The following is a 21,266-nucleotide window of genomic DNA, read 5'->3' on the forward strand; positions in this document are numbered from 1 at the left end:
TTTATGCAAATAAATTTGTTAATATATTTTACTGTCCTCAATATTAACATATATGTATGTACTTATGACATATCCAAAGTATTCATTTTGTTCCCCTTGTTACTGTGGAATTATTATTTTTTGTTCTCAGTCCTTCGTAAAATAAATTACATTTCAGTTGCAGAAAGAAATGCAGCTTCAGTGTATATTAATCTAAGTAAGAGGCACTATGGCATCTTATAAATATTAACAGTTTATTCTGAATTTGTAAGTTTGAGTTTATTGTGATTTTTAAACTGCTTGTGACTTATAAATTATATATCCAACCAATCTCATGCTGGGTAATATTTCCAAAGTTTCAAAACTGAAATATGCTTTTTAGGGGACATCTGTTTTGAGAAAATGAATACAACAGAGTTATTATCCTTTGGATTTTTAAAACATATTGGCTCATCCTTATGATTATTCATCATGACTCCAAAGGAGCAAAATAAAACTTAAATCACTTCCTATCTGTATAGCATAAGAGCAAAAAATAAGCAGGCAACAGCTAGGAAGTGGATGGTGATGGTGACAGCAAGATCACTAAGTAGAGAACTAATTCTTTTACCTCCTCAGAACAAGAACAAGATGCTTTAAGCAACCAGCCATTATATTCCCTGGGGGTGTGGTGGGGGGGGAATAACTGGAATCTTCGATGTCATAGAAAAAGTGGGGGGAAAAAAGTAGAAGCCAGTACAAGAGCCATGGTTATAGCTGGAACATTAAATTTGCCTTTGTAATGACTTGATTAAAATGCAGTTCTCAGATCTGGGTCATGTGTATCATCTGAATAGATACATTTATGTTTTCAAATCAAACATAATTGCTATACTGCATGATTTAGTGTCATTTAGGATAAACCAACATGTTTTAAATCATATAATTTAGATTTAGATACAAAAAGAACAAGATTATAAAGAGACCCAAGTGTTTGAGCTCAAGTATGGAAATTTACTTGTAGTAATCTAGTGTAAATACTGTGTGAGACACAACTGACACCACAATGAAAGTTTTTTTTTTTTTTTTTTTTTTTATTTATTTATGTTAGTCACAGAGAGAGAGAGAGAGAGAGGCAGAGACACATGCAGAAGGAGAAGCAGGCTCCATGCACTGGGAGCCCGATGTGGGATTCAATCCCGGGTCTCCAGGATCGCGCCCTGGGCCAAAGGCAGGCGCCAAACCACTGCGCCACCCAGGGATTCCTCACAATGAAAGTTTTATTTTAAGACATTAGTATTTGACAGTAAAATGATAGGAGTGTTTGGTGTATTCTATAGGTACATGTGTGAATGGTAACCTCAAAAAAGTTAGAGAAATCTTATTTTGGATATTTTGAGGTTATAGGTAACAAGTGGCTAATCAGCCGTTTCAAGTGTTTAAAAAACAAACTATCAGAAAACAAACAAACAAACAAAAAACAAGAGAAAGTAGAGTGAGGCAAGAGAGAAGGTTAAAGAAAAGTTCTAAGAGTAAATGTGATTGAAATAAACTCTGCCTTTGAAAATCTGAAGTCATAAAACTGATTAACGAGAAGACTGGTGGTTAATTTCAATGGAAGTATTCCTTACCTTATGAAAGGATTAATTCACAGGACTTTTAAATAGCATCTTACATGTTTTGCAAAGTATCTACTAATCAGAGCCCTGGGGGGAAAAATCTGTAACTGAAGCATTAGAGGCCAGAGTTAATGGGAGGTTAATCAGAAAAAAAATTTTTTTAAAGTAACTCTCAAAATAAAAGTAAGCCAGTAAAGAAAGATGCCTATTCTTTAATTTGGATGTAAATTTAGGATTTCCCCAATGAACTTCAATATCATTGACCGATTCTTTCTTTAGTTTCAAATTGTAACATAATATTCTGCATACCAATCCCACTTGCAAAGATTGACCAGGAATTAACATGAAATGAGGAGTAAGAATTCAGAATTTTAGAAGAAATTGGAAATCAACTAAGGAAAATTAGGGCACTTAATAAGTTTTGAAAATGGAACAATGTACACCACATCATCTCATGCTCAAGTAAGAAATTGTGCAAGAAATTTGAGGCAGTGTATTTTAACCCAAAAAAAATGTGCTGGAGTGAATATGAAACTTACAGAAGTCCTATGCCCTTTTATACATTTGGATAATGAAGGCCAGCTCTGAGACGCGAATTTATGTGAAATTATACTGCTCATGAACATTTCATTCAATCTCAAAGTTACCTTGTTTTAAAATTCTCTAATCCCTCATCTAGATACAACTCTGCCTTTTTGCTTTCTCTCTTGCCTTCCCCATGTAAAAATCATATGTGCAGCATATATTTTAATCTGCCTTTGCGGAGCAAAGAGAGTGGTAACATATCTGATTATACCACATTCATTTAAGTAGTTTTATGCCAGTGTTTCTGTTTTAACAATAAATATTATGCATCTTTTATAACCTTCTGGCATCTCAATTTGACAAATCTTATATCAGAGATGTTGAATATGAAGTGATAGATTAAGAAAGAAAATACGTATTAAAATTTAAATGGAAGCATTTAATTACTGAGATAAGTTTGAAGCATATATAGATGACAAAATATTTCTGAAGGAAATGTAGAATAGAATAAAGCATTCTTATTGGTATATTGCACTCAAACAAAGGAAATGAAACTATATTGATCTTTTGTCATATCTTCAATTTTAATATTCATCATTTTTTACATAAAGTAATAAATTATATTGAAGTGTTCATGACATTTGGACTACCAAGTAAATATTTTCTGTTGGTAACTATGTTTCTATTTAGAAGGATAAATGAAATAATTTGCAGGAGCATAATTTCTCTGTTTGCATTGATTTGCATGAGTAAGTATAGCATTGTTTATGCAAACAAATGAAGGTAAGAACAAAGAAAGCTAAATAAATATGCATTTAGTTTTCATTTCAAATAGTTTTAATTATGCACATCTGTAGATGTCTAAGAAAAACAATCAAGCAATTAATCATTGCATAAAGAGGCCCAAAAGTTATGAAAACATTAGCAGAGGCTGTGATTGTTATTTGAGTCTTTTATTTATATATTTTTCTTTTCTTCAAAATAGCATAATTGAATGGCTTAGGTACTTGCAAATGTGTCATTGAGTTAATCAATGGCTAGGAATAACCTGCATTAGAAATGAATCAGAACATAGCCTAAAGCAAGGGTTCCAAAATCTGGCAAAGTATCATAACCTTCAGGAAAATGTTCTCCGTTTTTTTTTTGTTTTGTTTTGTTTTTGTTTTTTTAATACAAATGCTCAGGCCTTCTCTTTACAGATTCTGATTCAGTAAAAGGTGGGAACTAAATATTCTTGAGAAGAATCTTAGTAAGTATTCCATTTCCAATAATCTTTTCTACTCTTTCTCCATCACATTTCTCTATCATTCTTAATTTCTATATATTTCTTTAATTTTGCTCTGTTGCCATATTCTTAAGGGTCTGCAGGTTCTCTAGGTTTTAAATTTTTGTGACTACATTTTATGATAATTATTGTATGATTCCATTTATATGAAGTGTTTAGAAAAAGCAAATTCGGAGGGGCAGAAAATTAATCAGGGGTTGCTACAGGTTGAAGGAAGAAAGAAAATAGAAGAGACTGATAAGGGATATAAGATTTCTTTTTGGGGTGATGAAAATATTCTGAAATGATAGTGGTAATGGTTGTACAATCCTGCAAATATACTAAAAACCATTGACTAGTATAAAAGGATGAATTTTATGATATGTTAATTATATATCTCAATTTTAAAAAGTAATGAAATAAAAACAATTTTTGACGATAACAAAATTTGATATTAGCATGTTCTGGATTATTTACATTACTGCTAAATAACCTCTTTGCATTTATTAGTGTCAAGTTGTAGTATTTTATATTTAGAAGTAAATGAAAAATTAAAAAGGAGGATTTAATGTATAAAGTAAATAGGTTGCATAGTTTTTCAGATGGAGGAAAACAGTAGGAGAATTGAATCTTTACAGTACTTCTATTATACATACACATGCCGAAGGCAAAGACCATGCAACAAAGAGTTGGCAGCATGATCATGTTGTGATCAGCATTTGGTTTTCACAAAGCAAACTCCTTGAAGTTGGTGCTGTACATGCCATCCTTATCTAGCTTATATTGTATTCCTGTGGGACCATTTCTCGTATGAAAACTTTCCTTTCTTGGTTGCTGTGATAGACTGTCCTACCTCTGCGTCCAGGCCCCCGCTTTTGTATTTCACTTTTAGGATTTTTTTTTTAATGTATTTCAGAAGAGAAGCACATTCAAAACTATCAGGCATTAACAATTATCTTAGATCATCTTTGTTTATCTTGTCATTAATTACCCAAGGATTTTGTTAAGAATTTTATTACATGACTTTAAAAGGAAGCTTCATATGAAACACAACGTGTCAAATGACTGATTCGAGGGTCTTCCACCTACCCCTCAGCCCTATTAATTTTTATTTTTCTGAATTCTTTTTGGGTGAAGACTTTAAATTGAAAAAGTGATTTTTGGAGTTAGTAAGATTTTCATTTTTTTAAAAAAAGTATACCTTACACACAATGTGGAAAGGCAAGAATTGAATCATAAACAAGTACTATTAATAACAAAACAAAATATTAACAAAAAATTAACCAAAAAATGTATTCAAAACCCTTTAGAAAGAAGAGCTATTTTATATATGACAAGATCATGTCAAATGCTAGCCATATTAAAAAGTAAAAGTCTCAGGAATGGAGGAATCATAATATTGCAGTAAGAGTATTTCTTATTGACTTGCTGGTTAATAAGTAAAACTAATTTACTTGTGAGCTTATTGTGTATCTGGATTTGTACTATATGCACTGTTTGGGCAGCCCCGGTGGCCCAGCATTTTAGCGCTGCCTTCAGCTCAGGGTGTGATCCTGGAGACCCGGGATCGAGTCCCCCGACAGGCTCCCTGCGCAGAGCTTGCTACTCCCCTCTGCCTGTGTCTCTGCCTCTCTCTCTCTCTCTCTCTCTGTGTGTCTCTCATGAATAAATAAATAAAATCTTTAAAAAAATGCACTGTTTATGTTATATGGATTCTATTTACACATGAATTCCATTTTACAGTAGAGGAAATTAAAGCCTAGAGAATTTAAATAACTTGAATATGTCTTTTAAAAACAAAACAAAATCCTAAAAACAACTGAAAAGTGATAAATGACAGGAACTAAAGGTACCTGTTAACACATAAAAATTTTTTATTAAAAGAATGAAAATATAAATGAACTCAAGTCATCTGTATGTAGAGCTTGCTTTGATTGACATTATATGATACCTCCCAAAGCTATGTGGTCTTTCTCTTTTTTTTCTTTATCCTTCTTTGTGCTTTCTTATTCTCATTCTTATTCTCAAGAGTCTGTAGGTTCTCTACAAATTTTAAATGCTGTGATTAAATTTTGACATTATATTATTCCATTTACATGAAATATCTAGAATAAGCAAATACATAAAGATGGAAAGTGAAGTAGGAGTTGTGGGGATGGGGGAAGAGCACATCTTACTGTGCTAATTTGGTATAAGTAACAAAGTCATATTTAGTTCTCATTTTTTGCATATGGTGGAATCTTTTGAAGAATTCTAATGTCTTTTCTTAAGATTTATTTATTCATTTATGATAGACACAGAGAGAGAGAGAGAGAGAGAGAGAGGCAGAGACACATGCAGAGGGAGAAGCAGGCTCCATGCCAGGAGCCCGACGGGGGACTCGATCCCGGGACTCCAGGATCGCACCCTGGGCCCAAGGCAGGCGCTAAACCACTGAGCCACCCAGGGATCCCCAAGAATTCTAATGTCTTATTCCAAAAACTCGAATGTGACATTTGAATGGAAATTTAAAATGCTTAAGCCCATGATGAAGACAATAAATGATAAATATGTGATAATTTTAACAATACTGACAAATTACAAAATACAGATAATTGGTATATTAGTGGAAATTATTTATGTTGATTAAATTGCCAAAATTAGTAAAATGATGGCAAGGTACATATTCTTCCCATTAATAGCATGGCTATAAAGGTTAATCTAACTTATGATAGTGTCAGTTAAACCTTGTTTATGATAGTGTCAGTTAAGCATTTGTATTGCTCTTATGGTATGTGACAATAAAGCAATCTGATTTAGAATTATTGTAAATCTAATTTGTGTCCCTTTGTTTGGATCTTCATAAAGTAGCCTATAACTTTACCGGACTATTTATACTATTTTAAATACATTTAAAGTATTTTAAAATGTTTTTCCATTTCAAAGGATGATAGATTACTTCCCTTTTATTTTTTTAAGACATTTTATTTATTTGACATACAGACAAAGCATAAGTAGGGAGAACAGCAGACAGAGGGAGAGGGAAAAGCAGGCACCCCATTGAGCAAGGAGCCCAAAGTGGGGCTCCATGCTGGGGTTCCATCCCAGGACCATTGGATCAAGGTCTCAGCCAAAGTTGACTCAATTAACTGAGCCACCTAGTCATCCTAATTACTTTCCTTTTAAAAGTAGATAACTGAAGATGTTTATAGTAATTAGCTAACAGAAAAGCTAATAAGTTTATTTCGGAAAAACTTTTTGGATAATGAAAATTTCCATTCATGACTGAGGTTTTCAATATGATACTAAGTTGCACACAATTGTCTCATTTATTCTTTTTGGAGGGCTATTAAGTTTTGCTTACATGAGAGTCACTTTAATTCCCGAAGGAAATAGAATCTTAAATCTACCCTCCTTTTGTTTCAAAATCAAAGAACTTGATTTTAAATATTTTACTTTTTAATTGATTGCCAATTATCCTGTTTTATTTTACCTTTTTCATATACCATATATAGAGTTCTGCTTCTACAGTTCTCTTCTTCCTTTATTATTTTATTTCCTTTTGTTTCTTAGCAATGGAATGATAAATTAATGTTTACTGCAACACATTATCTATGTTAACTTATCAGCATTACCCATGGATCCATTTTCTTTTTCATCATGATAAGAAATGCACCACTTGATAAGAAAATATATCCCAGACAAGCATTTTGAGGTATTACACTGTCTTGTTGGTATTCTCACTAGGCATTGCTTCCAAGGGAAGAAAATTTGTCTTCTGTTGGCAAATTGTTATTCTGCTCATTACCTTGCTCTCATTATAATGTCTTCATCTTAGCAGTGCACAATTTCTGTGCACAATATGTCTTGCTGTGTTTATGCAGGTTTTAGTACTGAGACGCTGCCTTTGACATGACAGGGGTTGGTGTTCTGATACATAGATAAGAAATCTATGAACCAAGTGATGGATCAACAGAAATAACTATCTGTGATTAGATATGTAAGATCATTGATCTATATATATTGAATCAACATTTATCGTATGCTCCTTGAGCACAGAGAAGTATAAAATGATTTGAAGAATGTTTAAGGAAAATGAAAACACAGACTTTAACTAGTTTATAACCTAAAATCTGTGGTGCCCAAATGGAGTATCTTTCAATCAGATAGGAGCCCCAAATATGGGGAGACATTCAGATGGAAGCCAGTGGCATGGGAGATGAAATAATTCACCTGAGGCAGAACAAAGGAGACAGAAGTTTATTGAATACACCACAAGGGAGATGTGGGCAAGACAGCAGAGAGGGCACTGTCTGCATCGAGATAGTGGGTAGGGGCTGTTTTTAAGGGGGGAAGATGAGACGATATGGTGACTACGGAATTCTCCCTTTTTTGGTAACTGTGCCTAGTTGTAAGTAGCCCATTGGTCAGTTAGGGCCTATGGATATTTTGTGGTGGGTCACTTGATGGGCTGTCTATATTCCATTGCTCAAGGCTGTTTGCCTATAAGCTGACAAAGCTTTACATTCCCCCCGGACAGAGCAACAATGACAAATCTTTGGCATTTGGGCAGAGGTCTCCTCTTCAGTAGCTTCTTCCTACTGAATGAGGGGTATAGAGATGTCCCAGCTAAACTTGTCAGTCTATCAGAGGTTCTGTGCACTTGTAGATCAGAGCATAGTATTATATTAACATACTAATAGGTGATCTAAGGGAAATTGTTTGGTGGTCAGGTCCATGGGATTTAGGGAGGGGACCCTCGGATAGTATCGGCTGGAATCCCGGTTGAACCATCATTCGTGTATGAAATTGTTGGATTCTGGAAGAGACAAATTTAACAAAGAGAGTAGAGAGAGAAGGACCAATAATTAGGAGTATAAGTATTGAGGCCAGGGGTCCTAAGAAGGGAAAGAAAGAGTAAGGATAGCCATGAACAGGTTTTCTTTCAGGAAAACCATTCCTGTGTTATATGGTCCCAGAAGGAGGAAACCAAAAGAATGTTACTTTGAGAAAGACAAAGTTTGGCCTAAAAAAGGGGGATAATTGTGTTGTGAAAGAAGGACATTAAGGGGGACAGCTCTGGGTAAGTTGCGGTTTCTGACCAGTAAATTTGGAGGTAATCCTGAAGGAAAAGGTTGAAAATGAAGTCTCAGAATTAGGAAGGAGAAACTATGAGTTTTGGAAGGAAAGCATTAAGGGAGTTTTTCTAAGAGAATATCATAGAATAATTGTATATGAGAGTAAATATTGGAAATGGCCTGGATTCATGGGCCTCTAGACTTCCCAATGTGTATCATCCAAGTTCCTTTGAATAATAGGTATATAGCTTCAACCAGCTCACAGTTGTATTTGGTGGAGGACTCCTCACCTGGGCCCAGAGTAGTCTTGATTTTGGAAAGATGGATCCACAGGGAGAAGCTGTGAAGTTTTAACACTATTGGAATGGTCAAGAGAACCTGACAGGACTCCATCCAAATAGGTTTGAGGAGCTTTTTGTCTTGCAAAGAGTCTTAAGGTATATTTGATTCCCAGATCTAAGCTTAGGATATGTGTTATCTATTGATAACTACCTCTATTGAGGTAGTTCCTGGGACATATATGACTAAGGGATGTAACCCCAAGAAGCCCTCTTTGTTATTGGCAAGGATGCGGAGAAAGGGGAACCCTCTTACAGCCGTTGGTGGGAATGCAAGCTGGTGCAGTCACTCTGGAGAACAGTATGGAGGTTCCTCAAAAAGATGAAAATAGGGCTATCCTACAACTCGCAATGGCACTACTAGGGATTTATCCCAAAAATACAAATGTAGTGATCCAAAGTGGCACCTGCACCCCGATGTTTATAGCAACAGTGTCCACCATAGCCAAACTATGGAAAAAACCCAGATGTCCATCAACAGATGAAGGGATAAAGGAAAAGTAGTATATATACACAATGGAATACTACTCAGCCATCCAAAAAAATGAAATCTCATCATTTGCAATGACATGGATTGAACCAGAGAGTATTACCTAAGTGAAATAACTCAATCAGAGAAAGACAATAATCCTATAATCCCACTCATATGTGGAATTTAAGAAACAAAATGGAGGATCATGGGGGAAGAGAGGGAAAAATGAAACAAGATGAAATTAGAGAGGGAGACAAACTGTAAGAGACTCTTTTTTTTTTTTTTTAAAAGATTTTATTTATTTATTCATGACAGACACAGAGAGAGACAGGCAGAGACACAGACAGAGGGATAAGCAGGCTCCATGCAGAGAGCCTGATGTGGGACTCGATCCCAGATCTCCAGAATCACACCCCGGGGTTAAGGAGGTGCTAAACCATTGGGCCACCCCTGGGGCTGCTCAAGAGACTCTTCTTAATCCTAGGCAACAAACTGAGGATTGCTGGAAGTGAGGTGGTTGGGGGGGATAGGTTACCTGCGTGATTGAAATTAAGGAGGGCACATGATGTAATGAGCACTATTATATAAGACTGATGAATCACCGAACTCTATCTCTGAAACTAATAATATACTATATGTTAATTAGTTGAATTTAAATAAAAAGAAATAATAAAGTTACCCCCCCAAAAGAAGCCTTCTTTATTTGATGCCTAGCCTTAATTATATCTTAATTATTAGGAATCACTGGCAAGTGGGATAAGACTTGTCTCATGAGATAAGGGCATTTCCAAATGCGTCACGTGATACAATCATAGGGAAAATGGAACCATCCATTTTCCACAAGTCTATAATTAACTCCATGGAATGGGGTACACTCTAGCTTTTAGGCAACCGTTTTGTCATTGCAGTCACACAGAATTGGTGAAGGTGCTAGTTGACTTATAAACTGGGGAATCAATCCCATTTTCCAGTTGTTCAAATAGTCATATGCCCATGGGGTTCTGTTATTTTCCCCACAGAACAACAAGCACAAAGGTGTTCCTGTATACGTAAGCTATAGTGGCAGTTTCTCTGAAGTTTACCTTAAGTTGTCAACATTAGGCAAACAACATTCAAAGACAATAGACCTAGCATTTAACTTCTGCAAAGATGTTTAAGGCAAAGATATTTAATGCAAGGATGCGTTATTGAAACATAAATTTCCCCTCTAAAATTACCCTTATTTCCAGAGATAGCCAAATTAAGATCAATTTGTTTGTAAAACAAATCCAATTCTAACAAACTTGGCCTATCGACTTACATAAGCCCAACAAGAATAGCTATTGGCTATATATGTGGAGGCCGAGAAAAATTAAGGCCATCCCACCTAAAGTTTAGCATTGGCACAAGTACAGCCCTGTGAATAAGAGCTGAACTTTATGGGAAAAACTGCAGAATGTCCTCAATGTCCTCGGCAGATAATCCCATATCAGAAAGACAACAGAGCTCAGAATTGCCCTGGGCAGAGAATCCCATATCAGAAAGACAACAGAGCCCACACCCATGGTAGAAAGTCCCATATTAGAATGAGAACAGAGCTCAATGCCCTTAAGCCCCATACCAGAATGTAAACAGAACTTGAGAAATTCCCCCATCCCTTCTGAAAATCCCCTAGACCAGCCTATAAAATACCCAGCTGTAACCCACTTCGGGGTCCAAGTCCCTGCTCCACTGAGCTGGGTATACTTGGACCCAAGCTCGAGCTTGCTAATAAACCCTCATGGTCTTGCATTGGTGTCGGCTCCTTGGTAGTTTCTCGGATTTCTCCAAGTATACCCGACACAGCAGAGCAGGGACTTGAACCCCGAGGGGGGTTACAGCTGGGTTTTTATGGGCTGGTCTAGGGGATTTTCAGAAGGGGTGGAGGAATTTCTTAAGCTCTGTTTTCATTCTGATATGGGATTTTCTGTCAAGGGCATTAAGCTCTGTTCTCGTTCTGTTATGGGACTCTCTGTCAAGGGAGTTCTGAGGTTTTTCCTGTAAAGTTCAGCTCTTATTCACAGGGGCCTGAGATGGCTATACTTGAGCTAGCGCTAAACTTGAGGTGGAATGGCCTTAATTTTCTCGGCCTCCGCATGTACACCTGCCAGGGAGTGACATTCTTTACTCACCCAGTAAGGCTCCTGGGAACTCTGTAAGCAAGGCACCAGGCCAGCATTTCCAAGAGGCTTTATGCTTCCATGTTACACAAGGTCAAGCTCAATTCCTTAAAGCTGTCTAGTCATATCGGAGTCTATGTATGTCACACTCAAATAAGACACTCCAGTCACAGCTTTAGTAGAACCACCACTGTTTTTAATGGTGCCCTGTTACAAGCAAAACAGATTCTTATTGAACTTATGCAAATGACTGTGGTTGCCATGGAAGAAAGAATACTTACTGAGAACTTTTGAATTTTAAAGGTTCAGGTAGAGAAAAGTTAACTCCTTGAATTTGTTTACCAATGAATACTTAATCATATTTCTGTAAGTCATTGATACCTTAAGAGAACGTTTCCTTAATCTGGAAGAGTAAACATTAGAGAACCAGCAGTGTATCAAATAAGAGTTAAAAAACTACAGTTATTTTCCTCAATTTGTTAGTCCCACGTTACGAATTCTTGTTCAATTTGAACACACCTTTAGTTGGTTCTGGAAATTTTTACTCATTTCAGTTTTATGATCTTAAAGATATTGAGTACCTATATTTGTCCTAAAAGTCTTTTTTATGAATCTTCTTGGAGATGACACTCATTTTGCAGGAGAATAAGAACAATTATAAATGACAAAAACTCAGAAATCGACATTGTTAACAATCTGGGAGTTCATTACGATGCAATTGACAAGGAAATTCAATTATTTCTGTGACACAGAACACTTTGAAATCAAATATGGAGTGACGACCTTATATCACAACATAACATACCAAATAAGCGATCATAGTTAGAGACTTCGTTTACAATATAAATCTTGGGAAAGTTGGTTAAGACCTTGAAAGTTTTAAAGCACATGCCTAAATAGGATTATGGGTCATTAAAGACCTGATATACACAAAACAGAGAAACTGGTTTTCATGGACAGACAAAGAAAAGAGAAACAACTTTGTTTACAATTTCTTATCAAGAGAACACAGGCAGCAACCTTTGTGATCTCGGCCGCAGCAACTTCTTTCTAGACACTTCTCCAAAGGCAAGGGAAACAAAAGCAAAAATGAACTGTTGGGACTTCATCAAGATAAAAAGCTTTTGCACAGCAAAGAGAACAGTCGACAAAACCAAATGACAACTGACAGAATGCGAGAACATATTTGTAAATGACATATCAGAGAAAGAGCTAGTATCTAAAATCTATAAAGAACTTATTGAACTCATCACCCAAAGAACAAAATAAATAATCCAATCAAGAAATGGGCAGAAGACATGAAAGACATTTCTCTAAAGAAGACATAAATGGCCAACACACACATGAGAAAATGTTCCTCATCACTCGGCATCAGGGAAATACAAATCAAAACCACAATGAGATACCACCTTCACACCAGTCAGAATGGCTAAAATGAAGAAGTCAGAAAAAGACAGATGTTGGCGAGGATGCAGAGAAAGGGGAACCCTCTTAGACTCATTGGTGGGAATGTAAGCTGGTGCAGCCACTCTGGAAAACAGTGTGGAGGTTCCTCAAAAAGATGAAATAGGGCTATCCTACAACCCCGCAATTGCACTACTAAGGATTTATCCTAAAAATACAAATGTAGTGATCCAAAGGGGCTCCTGCACCCCAATGTTTATAGCAACAGTGTCTACCATAGCCAAACTATGGAAAGAACCCAGATGTCCATCAACGGATGAAGGGATAAAGAAGATATATATATATATATATATAATGGAATACTACTCAGCCATCAAAAAAATGAAATCTTGCCATTCGCAATGATATGGATGGAACTAGAGGGTATTATCACTAAGTGAGATAAGTTCATCAGAGAATGATAATTATATGATCTCACTCATACGTAGAATATAAAAAACAAAATGGGGGATCAGAGGGGAAGAGGGAAAAACAAAACAAGACAAAGTCAGAGAGAGAGATAAACCATAGAGACTCTTAATCCCAGCAAACAAACAGGATTGCTGGAGGGGAAGAAGGGGTTGGGGTAATTGAGCAGGGAACGTGATATAATGAGCACTGGGTATTATAAGACTGATGAATCACTGACCTCTACCTCTGAAACCAATAATGCATTATTATATTTTAATTAATTGAATTTAAATAAAAAAACAAAATTAAAAAAAATTAAAAATAGAGCTACAATTCAAGAAAACTTGTCTTTTTCACAGAGAGAGAGCAGAATTTCAATCTTATACCATTGTACTTTTAAAAGCCATTCTTTAAATCCGAGTCCATCCTGACTGCACATAAAATTCCTTTCTAAAGATTTCGCTTCACAAACCTTCTATAACTTTCCTCTGTATTCAGATTTTGTCCCAAGCCTTTTCTCTCCAAGCAACCAGTGTCATTTCAGGACAAAATTACTTTCATTAACTGTGTTCCCATTCCTTAGGTCTTTTTACCTAGACAGAGTTCCTTCCCTTATTTCCATCAGTCTTAATTACATTTAGTAGAATTTTAATTCACAGAAACCTCAATCTTCAGTGAAAACACAGTAGTAACCAATTGTGAACAGTTACACCAGAATTCTTTAGGTGGCAAGTTTGTGAATCAATTAAGCATAAAGCACGTTTTCCAACAGACCCAAATATCCTTAGTTTCTTTACAAACCTATGTTATCAATGCTTTAGTGTTTACTCTCATTTGGAAAGGACTTAGACATCCAATGAATTCAAAGCATATTATCGTCCAAGCAAAACAGCCCGGAACCACCAGCCCTGATACCGGGTGGCATTTGCCCTGGGCGAGCTGGCAATTGGTCAAAGTAGAGTCGGGTATCTTATCTTCTCAATACGGAAATCATTATCCTTTTCCTTCCTTCCTTCCTTCCTTCCTTCCTTCCTTCCTTCCTTCCTTCCTCTCTTTATCCTTCTTTACTTTCTTTTCCTTTTTACAGGGCTACTCTCTTTGTGACTCTAATTAACTACTATATTTACATATTGGATAATTTTATTCTGACCTTATATTAGATCATTAATAAGGAGACTCTTAAACACTTCTAAGCTTCAAGGAAGAAGACTGTAAATGAACTTTTTCATGCAGCAATTAGTCAAATTCCACACAGAATTTAAATATCTTTAATGATTTGATAACAAGTCTAAATAACACTTTAACCATACTGTGACTCACACCATACTTTTTCTTCTCCATTTAAATGTAAGAAAATGCAGAGTGCCATTTTGACTCATTGGTTTATAAACAGTCTAGAGTTGGGGTAGTTTTGGGAAACTGGAATAAGGTGTTGAAAGATTTGAAATAGCATATCAACACCTCTGCTGGAAGAATTAATCTAAATTATATGAAACTACTGTTCTGATGATTAAAGCATTATACATTTGACTGCATTTGGGAACATTTTTTCCTATGCCTATATATACATAAATAGATGCTTTTCTTTTCAAAACATTTTAAACTGATTTTATAAAAGTTATGAGCAGAGAGAGAAGGAGAATTATTAGGCTTTTAGAAGAATGGGGCTTCTAGAAGAATTAGGCTTTTAGAAGAATAAATATATATATATATATATATATTTGTTGTTTAAAGATTTTATGTATTTATTCATGAGAGACATACACACAGAGAGAGAGAGAGAGAGAGAGAGGCAGAGACAAAGGCAGGGGGAGAAGCAGGCTCCATGCAGGGAGCCCGACATGGGACTCTATCCTGGATCTCCAGGATCAGGCTCTGGGCTGAAGGTGGCGCTAAACTGCTGAGCCACCCGGGCTGCCCAAAAAATATATTAATTATTGTTGCTAAGTATATTATTTACAGTATAATCCAGTATATTTGATGCATAATATAAATGTGTCAAAATGTGATAGGAATACACAAAGTAACCTAAATAATAGCTAAATATGGATTTCTGGTATTCAATAATTTTTTAGTTAAAAAATAATTCTTCCTGTAGATTTGAGTAAAATACCAAGAGAAATCAAAATACCAATTTATTCAGGATCTATTTCTTTCACCTGAATATGTGACGTTTTGAAAGTTAATGCAGAATTATGGAAAATATGCAATTGACACACTGATTTCAACAAGGGTAAATGAGGGTAATCACCAAGCTTTTTCACAGTGCTGAGAATTCTCAAAATGCTGTGCCAGTGCACTCTGCAACGAGATAGGCAATTCACAGGTTACTTTGTACACATTTTGATCATTGTGAATCTAAGAAAGGGAGTTCATAAGGATGGACTTTTGCTATGTGCTTTTCTGCCTGGATGAAATAAGATTCTGGCACTTTCAATATTTCATATGGAATCTATCTTTGCATTGCTCCCATAGGACTCTCTTTGTCAGCTGTAGAAGAGTCAGTGACCAGTGACATTAAATAGAAATTGTCTTTACTCCATTCCACACAGTATCTGAACTCAGAAGATCCCTACCTCATTTCTACTGCTGCACTTTACTCTTAAATAAAATATGTATAAACTAGGAAAAGGCATGAAACTCTACCATATGATTATGGTGCTTTAATCCAAGAAGTTGTACAAAGACTAATATTTAAATTGTCATTTAGTTTGTCCTTCTGGCAGGTTTTACCCTCCTTTAGGTAATACTACCCTTGATTTACTACACCTGATTTATACCGTGATACGATTTTGAGTGAGTGAGATGTCTGCTTCTCTTTTGTAAAGTGGAAAAAGAGCTACTGTGAATATGAACAAGGGCAAGGACAAGGCCTGGAACCTCACTTTTAGAAAGAGGACATATGGGATTTGAAGATCTAGAATTGATTTTGTTAAAACCATCTGTTGTTTACATGAACCATTAGGACACATGTAGCTCTGTTTGAAGTCCACTGGTTTCGATAGTTTTTCAAGTAATACTCAGATTCTCTTTGGAGTAAAAAAAAATAAAAAGAGAGAGAGAGTTCAGTCTGTAGTTGTTCTCTGCTTTGAAGCCTGTTTTACTAGGCTAGCATCTAGGGCTGTTAAGGTGGAAAATGATAAACAGTTACATGCCTGGGTGGCTTTTTGGGAACTAATCTTCCCACCCCCACCACCTCCCTCCTTCCTTCCTTCTTTCCTGTCTCTGCATGTACACTGACTGCTATTTAATGGTCTCTTTTAATGCCCACTCAAACACTGTGTACTCTTTACATCTCTGATACTAAAATCTGAAGAGAGTGTAACTTGTGATCTGTTTTATATATTATTTAGGCAAGATTTGGATGGGTGAGGCTTAACGTCATATTCAGTATCATTGAGTCTAAAAGTTCAAATTAAGACCCCCTGAATCTTACAACCCAAATTATGTCTTCATTCTTATTCATCCCATCAACATTTATTAAAGCATCCACACTGTTCCAGGTACTGTGCTCAGTTTTAAGAAAAATAAGATGTGATCTCAATCTGGGATGAACTCATAGACTTTCGACTTTGGGAAAATAATAAGCAAAATTTTGTGATACTATTTGGAAAGAGTTGTAAATAAGATGTACACCGAGTATTCTTGGAATACCAGAGAGAAAATGACTAATTCTCTCCTGAGGGAATTGGGACAGCTTCAGCAAGAAGGTGACATTTGAGCAGGGAAGGCATTTACAACACAGTTGTTAGAAAGGATCAGTTTCAGCTAGAGGCAGAAGATACACGGCTGCTATATATGGGACAACGGATTCCACCAGCTGTCTGACTTCAATGTATAAAATTTCTAGGAAAACTTAGAAATATCAGAACTGCAGTGAAGACTGGACTTGACAGTTACTGAAAGGGCTGAGAGTGTTGAAATGACCAGCATCTGCTTCTGATGAAATATCCAGGGATTCTGAAAGATGTATTTTAGTTGATATATTTCCTGCCTCCTTTAAAAGTATAATGGCACATCATGGTTATCTCATTTTAAGATATAAAATAATGTACCATATTTTTCTTAGTCTTTTAGTTTTATCATTGCCTTCTGCAATAAATAGATTTTAAAGTTATTATCTGTTTTAGTCAGTTTGGGCTGCTATAACTGAATTCCATAAACTGGGTGGCTTACAAATAGAAATTTGTTTCTGATAGTTCTGGAGGTCAGGAAGTCCATGATCAAAGTGCTGGCAGATTCAGTGTCTGGTAGAATTTGCCTTCTGATTTACAGATGGCTGTCTTTTTGCTATAACTTCACAGGGTAGGAAGGGGCAGTGAGCTCTCTAGGGCACTTATCCCTAAAAAGGGCACTGATCCCATTCATGAGGGCTCCCCTCTCATGACCTACTCACCTCCCCAAAGTCATGGTCCACACCAAAGCCTATTGCAATAGGGATTAGGCTTCAGCATTATGAATTTTGGGGAGACAACAAACATGCAGTTCACAGCAATATCTACCCAGGGTTTCTCCATTCTGGCACGATTAACCTTTTTAAAGTTTTTATTGAAATTCCAGTTAGCACTGTAATATTAACTTTAGGTGTACAGTATATGATTCAACATTTCCATATAATACCCATGGCACCCTTTAACGTTTTAAGCTAGCTTAATTCTTTGTTGTTTAGCGGCTGTCCTGTGTGTTGTAGTATGTTTAGCAGCATCTCTGAATTAGATGTCAGTAGAACCCCCTAGTTATGACAACCAAAAATGTCTCCAGTGTCACTTGGGAGGTGGAAAAATCACCTCAGTTGAGAATTACTGATTTAACTTAATGTTTTCAAGTTATTTTTTTTTAAATCCAACATTGTCCTAGAATCATTCTTGACATTCACCATAATATTGTTATTACTATCATTATTTTTGTGTGTGTCTGGATGGTCAGACTCACAATGTAATTTTCTTGATCACATTCAGGATTTTCTTAGGCAATTGAGCCTGGCTTGGTTAATTTACTGAGTGATAGAGATCACCTTTTTACTCCCTCAGAGGACTAGATACATTAGATGATTTTAAATAGAATCATAGGAAAAGCACCGGGCCAAAGTGTATTGCTACCCCTATCTATCCCAGGTCATGTGTCTTGTATAATGTTTGCATAATACAACAGAACACAGCTTGAAATTCCTTTGTGAATCCGTAGGTTATAATATATTTCCCTGGATAGAGGTGGGGAGAGGGAAATGAAGAACAGTAGAAAACTGCATGGTAGGAAGCACCGATCCTACTTCAGTCTGAACTAGCTTGTGAATGCCTCCTACTCCCATCTAATAGGGGTAGCAAATCATAAGAAAATGGACAAAATAGTTATTGTTCAGAGAATTCTCTGAGATGCTTCCCAATTTAAAACTAGGGGCAGTCAGGCCAGGATACAATACTAAGAACAGAAATAAAACCGCATATTTACCACTTCAGTGCTACTTCTTGATATAAGGAAAAAAACATCTCTTTGCTTACCCTCTGCACTCTCAAGGTTTCTTCATTAAATTGTCAAAAGTTCCATTGAGCACCACGGGAATTGAGTTTCCTATTTTCAGAGCAAAAGGGAGAACATTGAATGAATGGTGAATGAACAATGGTGCTTTAAAGAAAACGAAGTTCAGCAATCATGTTATAAAATGCAGGATACTCACAGAGAAAGAATCATCCTGAAGTCTGTCTCATTTTTTTAGTTTATAGTATCTTATGTATGTGAGAACACATGGAAAACATTTTAAACTAGTTTTCTTCTTAAAGAGAAACCTTTCAAAATCGCAAAACTTAGCTAATCAAAATGTGCAATATTCCAATAACCAAAGAATGCTAGTTTGAAATTCTACTATAGAATCTCCTCTCTAGCATCTATTAAACACAGCTCTGCTGGGGTGCTGGGTAAAAAAAGCTGTACAAATACTTTCTGTTTTTTTAAGAGCTTTAAATTTAAGATACTGAAAAGTTAAATATTTACATATCATATGAGTGCTAAGAGAATCAGTGGAGATATCTATTTTTTAAATACCCCAACATTTCAATTAATAATATAAATACTATATAGTTAAAGAGGGAGACTTTTCTGCAATGGTTTGCAGGACAAAATCTTGTTGCACTTATATAAATGATGAAATTCTAGGCATAAGGTACACGTTTGTACAAAGTCTAGAGTAAAAACCAGGATGATAGGGTTGCTAATCAGTAGACCTGATTTTATTTTATTTTGCTTTTTTTTAAAGCATACACGCACATTTTTATGATTGAGTTATATAGTGATGTAAAATTTAGGACAAAATAATTCCCTCCCCACTTTCCTTTCCTTCTAAATACATAGTCTATTCTCAAGAAAAAAAAAAAAAACCTTTTGCAATTTATATAGTTATTTTTCTTGAATTTAACTCATAGTTCTATATACTAAACTAATTTTGCTACTTCTTAATTCATAGATTTTGGTCATAATTTATTGACTTCTTATTATGATAGATGACTGTGCTAGGTCTCATGTGACACTCAATTAGACATCCAATTAGTTCAATTAGACGAAGGTGGAAATTGCTAGATGGGTCTCTAATGAAGCTTACTAAAAAAAAGAGGTGAATCAGCTGGCAGGCACTGCCTACATTTCCTTCTAGACCTTTTCTTCTGGGAAGAAGGAAATAGTGACTCGAATTGCAGCACCTTTCTTGTGATCATGAAATTACAGCAAGAAAAGGAGAGGTGATCAGCAGAAAAATGGCCCATAACAGTCCCCAGGGACGTCACCGGAATGTGTGACTATAAGCAAAAAGGACTTTCAGGTGTGATTAAGGATAGGGAGATTATCCAGATGAGTGCAAATAAATCACGTTTCCCTAAAAGCAAAGAATCTTTTCCAGTTGTGGTCAGAAAGAGGCATGATAATTTAAAAAGGGTAAGACACACAGAAGGAAATGTCTTAAGCAAGGGGCTTGTGATGATTAAATTATGTGTCAACTTGACCACAGAGTGCCTGGATATCTGGTCAAATATTATTCTGGGTGTTTCTTTGAGGGTGTTTTTGGATGAGCTTAATATTCACATATGCATGTATGTTTTGTTTTATTTCAAGTTTTTATTTATATCGAGTTAGTTGGTGCACCCAGGTGGCTCAGTGGTTGAGCATCTGCCTTTGGCTCAGGTTGTGATCCTGGGGTCCTGGGATCGAGTCCCACATTAGGCTCCCTATGGGGAGTCTGCTTCTCCCTCTGCCTCTCTCTGTGTCTCTCATGAATAAATAAATAAAATCTTAAAAACAATAAATCGAGTTAGTTGACATATACTGCAATATTAGTTTCAGGAGTAGAATTTAGTGATTCATTGCTCACATATAACACCCAGTGGATGAGCTTATCATTTTTTTTTTTTTTTTTTTTTTTAGAGAGGCAGAGACACAGGCAGAAGGAGAGGCAGAGACACAGGCAGAGGGAGAAGCAGGCTCCATGCACCGGGAGCCTGACGTGGGATTCGATCCCGGGTCTCTAGGATCGCGCCCTGGGCCAAAGGCAGGCGCTAAACCGCTGCGCCACCCAGGGATCCCGAGCTTATCATTTAAATTGGAAGACTGAGTAAAGCAATTTGCTCTCTCTCGTCCAATCTATCGAAGCCCTGAATGGAATAAAAAGGCCAGCCCTCCCATACGTATTAGGAAATTATTCTTGTCTTACTGCTTTGAGCTGGGACATCAGCTTTTTCCTGACTTTGGATATGAATTCGAAACATAGGCTCTTTCTGGTTCTCCAGCTTGCCAGCCTTTGGACTAGTACTGTTAGCTATGAGTCCTGTTTGCTAGCCTCAGTTCTTGAGTTCTGCCAAGAGAGAATACAGAGCCAAACTCTTAAGCAAGTGTTTAAGAGTGTTCAAAGCAAAAATACACTCTAAAGGTAGGAAAGGGGACAGGCCCGGGGGTGGCACCTGCACTGGGGTTCGGATGTCTTTTCCTTTCATCTGTATCTGGGTTGAATGGTCACACTTGGGGAGGTCTCTGTTTGAGGGTTCTCTAATCACCTGAAAGT

The 21,266-nt window shown here is 36.3% G+C and overlaps 1 long non-coding RNA gene across 1 annotated transcript in view; it reads right to left on the reverse strand.

Annotated features, from left to right (window-relative positions):
• Positions 1–21,266, reverse strand: part of LOC144290216 (uncharacterized) — a 225,641-nt gene that overhangs the window by 80,887 nt on the left and 123,488 nt on the right. The window contains exon 3 of the long non-coding RNA XR_013358002.1: positions 18,724–18,793. This is a non-coding gene — a long non-coding RNA (uncharacterized LOC144290216). The remainder of the gene's footprint in view (positions 1–18,723; positions 18,794–21,266) is intronic.

Source organism: Canis aureus, chromosome 2 (genome assembly GCF_053574225.1).
Source record: "Canis aureus isolate CA01 chromosome 2, VMU_Caureus_v.1.0, whole genome shotgun sequence".
Lineage (NCBI taxonomy): Eukaryota > Metazoa > Chordata > Mammalia > Carnivora > Canidae > Canis > Canis aureus.